This window comes from Oncorhynchus kisutch, unplaced genomic scaffold (assembly GCF_002021735.2).
Source record: "Oncorhynchus kisutch isolate 150728-3 unplaced genomic scaffold, Okis_V2 Okis06b-Okis10b_hom, whole genome shotgun sequence".
In the NCBI taxonomy this organism is placed as follows: Eukaryota; Metazoa; Chordata; class Actinopteri; order Salmoniformes; family Salmonidae; genus Oncorhynchus; species Oncorhynchus kisutch.
In genome coordinates, this window is record NW_022261983.1 from 17,000,869 (window position 1) to 17,007,413 (window position 6,545).

The 6,545-nt window shown below is 45.0% G+C and overlaps 1 protein-coding gene across 1 annotated transcript in view; it reads right to left on the minus strand.

The window, feature by feature from the left end:
- The window catches only part of LOC116359922 (4-aminobutyrate aminotransferase, mitochondrial-like), a 57,407-nt gene extending 50,862 nt beyond the window's left edge, over positions 1-6,545 (minus strand). The window contains 1 exon segment of the mRNA XM_031813979.1: positions 6,180-6,545. The gene's annotated coding sequence lies outside the window, so the exon portion shown is untranslated.

Consider the following 6,545-nt stretch of genomic DNA (forward strand, 5'->3'; position numbering starts at 1 on the left):
GAGATGGGAAATATATAGAAGAAAAAATACTTTTTCCCAAACACAGTGTGTCTAAACTCTGGTGTCCAAACACCCAGCGTGCCCTAGACCTTCTGTCTGAGGCCAAACTAGGCTCACCCAGCCACATAATAATACACACAGGCACAAACGACCTGAGAGCACAGCAGGAAAGAGTGGCCACAGCACTGAAGGGAGTGATTGAAAGGCTTCTTCTACTTTCCCCAACGCACAAGTGGTTATCTCCACCCTGCTACCACGAAAAGACTTCCACCCCGCCACAATACAGCGGGTAAATGCAAGTATTTCCCGTGACTGTGCCTCAAAACCAAACGTTTTCCTGGCCCACCACTCCACCCTGGACTTGAACAGCCTCTATGACCAAGTCCACCTCTACAAGGCAGCAGTGCCCACCTTTGCCCGGACTCTAAAGGACATCGCTCTCAAACGTATCCCCAACACTCCACACAGGAGCAACAGATCAATAGACACCCCACCCAGACCAGCGAGACACCCTCCCAGATCTGCAGGACCTCCACCTGGACCTACTCATAGAGGACCCACGCCAAGAGGAATTACATCCAGACCACAGTACACCCAGACACATCCACACCCCCACCCCAACCAATCAACACCCCCCCACGTCAACCATGCCCACACTCCATTTAGGCCCCCTCAGATCAGATCTATGCCACTCCTGCCCACCCCATGCACCCCACCCCCGCAAAGAGGGCCTCAACATGGAAGCCACACATACGCCCAGGTAGTGAGCGGGCAAACAGTCCCAACCCCCACTCTCACACTCGCCCAAGCCAATGGCATGTACCAGATGCTCAGCAGGCTCTGCTCACACTTACTGGCCTGAGGCTAAACCACGACCAACAACATTGGACACTCTATGGAACAAAAAGCCTTCACTATATTATCCTGGAATATCCAAGGCCTGAGGTCATCTGCCTTTGGCCTAAAGAGCAGAAACCCGGACTTCACCAAAGAAATCGGTAATACAGACATTGTCATCCTGCAAGAAACCTGGTATAGAGGAGATGGACCCACTGGTTGCCCTCTAGGTTACAGAGAGCTGGTAGTCCCATCCACCAAACTACCAGGTGTGAAACAGGGAAGGGACTCAGGGGGTATGCTAATTTGGTATAGAGCAGACCTAACTCACTCCATTAAATTAATCAAAACAGGAACATTCTACATTTGGCTAGAAATTCAAAAGAAATTATCCTAACAGAGAAAAATGTCCTCCTGTGTGCTACCTATATCCCCCCACTAGAATCCCCATATTTTAATGAAGACAGCTTCTCCCTCCTGGAGGGGGAAATCAATCACTTCCAGGCCCAGGGACATGTACTAGTCTGTGGTGACCTAAATGCCAGAACCGGACAAGAACCTGACACCCTCAGCACACAGGGGGACAAACACCTGCCTGGAGCTGACAGCATTCCCTCCCCCATATGCCCCCCTAGGCACAACTATGACAACATAACCAACAAAAACGGGTCACAACTCCTGCAGCTCTGTCGCACGCTGGGTATGTACATAGTCAACGGTAGGCTTCGAGGGGACTCAAAATCACAGTCTACTTAAACAGAGCAATACTCAATCATGAGGCATCAAAGCCAAAGGAACTGAGTAACATTAAGAAATGCTATAGATGGAAGGAATGCAGTTTGGAAACCTACCAAAAAACAATTAGGCAACAACAAATTCAATCCCTCTTAGACAATTTCCTGGGTAAAACGTTCCACTGTAATAGTGAAGGTGTAAACTTGGCAGTAGAAAATCTTAACAGTATATTTGACCTCTCAGCTTCCCTATCAAATCTAAAAATCTCAAATAGAAAACCGAAGAAAATTAACAATAATGACAAATGGTTTGATGAAGAATGCAAAAATCTAAGAAAGAAATTGAGAAACCTGTCCAACCAAAACATAGAGACCCGGAAAACCTGAGTCTACGCCTTCACTATGGTGAATCACTAAAACAATACAGAAATACACTACGGAAAAAGAAGGAACAGCATGTCAGAAATCAGCTCAATGCAATTGAAGAATCCATAGACTCTAACCACTTCTGGGAAAATTGGAAAACACTAAACAAACAACAACACGAAGAATTATCTATCCAAAATGGAGATGTATGGGTAAACCACTTCTCCAATCTTTTTGGCTCTATAACAAAGAATAAAGAGCAAAAACATATACATGATCAAACACAGATCTTAGAATCAACTATTAAAGACTACCAGAACCCACTGGATTCTCCAATTACATTGAAAGAGTTACAGGACAAAATAAAAACCCTCCAACCCAAAAAGGCCTGTGGTGTTGATGGTATCCTCAATGAAATGATCAAATATACAGACAACAAATTCCAATTGGCTATACTAAAACTCTTTAACATCATACTTAGCTCTGGCATCTTCCCCAATATTTGGAACCAAGGACTGATTACCCCAATCCACAAAAGTGGAGACAAATTTGACCCCAATAACTACCGTGGAATATGTGTCAACAGTAACCTTGGGAAAATCCTCTGCATTATTATTAACAGCAGACTCGTACATTTCCTCAATGAAAACAATGTACTGAGCAAATGTCAAATTGGCTTTTTACCAAATTACCGTACAACAGACCACGTATTCACCCTGCACACCCTAATTGACAATCAAACAAACCAAAACAAAGGCAAAGTCTTCTCATGCTTTGTTGATTTCAAAAAAGCCTTCGACTCAATCTGGCATGAGGGTCTGCTATACAAACTGATGGAAAGTGGTGTTGGGGGTAAAACATACGACATTATAAAATCCATGTACACAAACAACAAGTGTGCGGTTAAAATTGGCAAAAAACACACACATTTCTTCACACAGGGTCGTGGGGTTAGACAGGGATGCAGCTTAAGCCCCACCCTCTTCAACATATATATCAACGAATTGGCGAGGGCACTAGAAAAGTCTGCAGCACCCGGCCTCCCCCTGCTAGAATCCGAAGTCAAATGTCTGCTGTTTGCTGATGATCTGGTGCTTCTGTCACCAACCAAGGAGGGCCTACAGCAGCACCTAGATCTTATGCACAGATTCTGTCAGACCTGGGCCCTGACAGTAAATCTCAGTAAGACCAAAATAATGGTGTTCCAAAAAAGGTCCAGTCACCAGGACCACAAATACAAATTCCATCTAGACACTGTTGCCCTAGAGCACACAAAAAACTATACATACCTTGGCCTAAACATCAGCACCACAGGTAACTTCCACAAAGCTGTGAACGATCTGAGAGACAAGGCAAGAAGGGCATTCTATGCCATCAAAAGAAACATAAATTTCAACATACCAATTAGGATTTGGCTAAAAATACTTGAATCAGTCATAGAGCCCATTGCCCTTTATGGTTGTGAGGTCTGGGGTCCGCTCACCAACCAAGACTTCACAAAATGGGACAAACACCAAATTGAGACTCTGCACGCAGAATTCTGCAAAAATATCCTCCGTGTACAACGTAGAACACCAAATAATGCATGCAGAGCAGAATTAGGCCGATACCCACTAATTATCAAAATCCAGAAAAGAGCTGTTAAATTCTACAACCACCTAAAAGGAAGCGATTCACAAACCTTCCATAACAAAGCCATCACCTACAGAGAGATGAACCTGGAGAAGAGTCCCCTAAGCAAGCTGGTCCTGGGGCTCTGTTCACAAACACAAACACACACTACAGAGCCCCAGGACAGCAGCACAATTAGACCCAACCAAATCATGAGAAAACAAAAAGATAACTACTTAACACATTGGAAAGAATTAACAAAAAAACAGAGCAAACTAGAATGCTATTTGGCCCTACACAGAGAGTACACAGCGGCAGAATACCTGACCACTGTGACAGACCCAAAATTAAGGAAAGCCTTGACTATGTACAGACTCAGTGAGCATAGCCTTGCTATTGAGAAAGGCCGCCGTAGGCAGACATGGCTCTCAAGAGAAGACAGGCTATGCGCTCACTGCCCACAAAATGAGGTGGAAACTGAGCTGCACTTCCTAACCTCCTGCCCAATGTATGACCATATTAGAGAGACATATTTCCCTCAGATTACACAGATCCACAAAGAATTCGAAAACAAATCCAATTTTGAAAAACTCCCATATCTACTGGGTGAAATTCCACAGTGTGCCATCACAGCAGCAAGATTTGTGACCTGTTGCCACGAGAAAAGGGCAACCAGTGAAGAACAAACACCATTGTAAATACAACCCATATTTATGCTTATTTATTTTATCTTGTGTCCTTTAGCCATTTGTACATTGTTAGAACACTGTATATATATATAATATGACATTTGTAATGTCTTTACTGTTTTGAAACTTCTGTATGTGTAATGTTTACTGTTCATTTTTGTTGTTTTTCACTTTATATATTCACTTTGTATGTTGTCTACCTCACTTGCTTTGGCAATGTTAACACATGTTTCCCATGCCAATAAAGCCCTTGAATTGAATTGAATTGAGACAGAGAGAGAGACAGAGAGAGAGACAGAGAGAGAGACAGAGAGAGAGACCGAGAGAGAGACCGAGATAGAGACAGAGAGAGAGAGAGAGAGAGAGAGAGAGAGAGAGAGACAGAGAGAGAGAGAGACAGAGAGACAGAGAGAGACAGAGAGACAGAGAGACAGACAGAGAGAGAGACAGAGAGAGAGACAGAGATAGAGACAGAGAGACAGAGAGAGACAGAGAGAGAGAGAGAGAGAGAGAGATCTTCATAACCTGAGAAACTGAACAGAGAGGTTTGACAACACACAGAGAGAGAGAGTAAGATATTTCATTGAAACTGAAGCCTGTTTACGATATCCCTCCCTTCCCCATAAAGACAGAGCTCTCAGAGTGGTGTCTCCGGTGTTGTGATCATTGTGTAACATTGACGTTACATGACTCTCTGTAAAAGGTGCTAGATCAACAGCACTGCAGGTCCAACTCAGTTCCTCCAGCCCAACCCTGGGAAGGTCAGTCTACTCTATTCTAGCCGTCCCACACCGTCTGCCCCCATCGGTCTCTGTAAGGACTTGGAGAGCGCTGGTTCATTTGTAAGAGATATGGCGTGCATTTCAAATGGCACCCTATTCCCTATATAGTGCACTACTTTTGACCAGGGCCTATGAGGCTAAAGTAGTGCACTAAAATAGGGAATAGGCAAGGTGCCATTTGGGAACACATCCATGCTGTCAGAAGTTGAAGTGGTTTTGTACTGAAGCCTCCAAGGAGCCAGTGATCCCACAACAACATCCCCACCCACATGGTCTAGGCTGTGACCTAGAGTAACCTGACAGGTTCAAAAACATCCCTAATGACACCTGTTCCCTGTCTAAAGCACAACTTGTCCTATTGACATCCTTACGATGCCGTGTAACCACATCATGATGCATTACACAGAGATGCCATACAAGTAGTTCTTGTTATTCATTAGACGGGACAATACCTGCAAGCGCCGGACTAAGAGATAATAGGCATCTGTAAAGTAAGTGTTACGGTCTTTTGTTATGCAAATCAATCCTTGCTGCTTTTAGAACCAGAATAAACTGCCTGCCACTGGGCGCTATCAGGAGAGCACTGCGCTGTTGCACAACAACTGTAGCCTAGTGCATCACGAACCGGTTCCGACTGGATCAGTCTGGATCCCTTCCGCAGAGAACAGGCAAGAAGAATTGAGTCTGTCTGTCTGTCTGTCTGCAGCAGACTACTAGAAGGCAGAATAAAAGCGACACAATGCGAAATGACCATCTAATCTCTAGGCTGCAAAGGACCGCAGCGCTACAGTGTAGTGACGTTATATAGACTAGTGGCCTATCTGGCGGCGCCGTTGACCTGTTCACTAGCTAGAATACCTACTACCTACTCTACTGTATTGTATTGCTAACTAGAATATAAGCGAACGCGCGCACGTCAAGACAGAAAGGGTCCAGAGTCATTGCTAACTAAGTGCAGATGTTTTCTTGCAAAGACGATTGAAAAGCGTCTTTATGAGCCATATAACAGCTAGCGCGGTGGGTTCGATATGTCACATGTCTGTGCGTCCTAGTGTGTGCAGAGTTATTTGGTGGTTTGTGTGTGTGTGTGTGTGTGTGAGAGAGAGAGAGAAAGAGAGAGCGAGAGACACAGACAGATGACAGCGCATAGGGGAACTCACCGAGGCTTCACCCGGGACCGCTGGGAGCTTGGTGTCCGCTTGGGTCGTGCGGTAAGACTGGCTGGCTGAAACACTTTGTGTAAAAACGGTGGAGACGCGTACTGGAAGGATGAACAGAAAGACTGCCTTTAAATTATCAATCAGAATCTGTCCGTTTTGCTGGGAGGAGGCGGGTCCACGGGCAGGCTGCGGCTCAGCCAATAGCAGAAGCCGAAGTAGTCAAAGGGAACTAATACTGGCCAATGAGCGACGTGGCTTCACAGTTCAGCGGAACTCCAGACGATTCACCGAAGCGAATCACGACATCTACGTTCACGAAGTATCAGTTTCACAGAACAGTGTCAATGTAGCGGACTGGCTAAACAC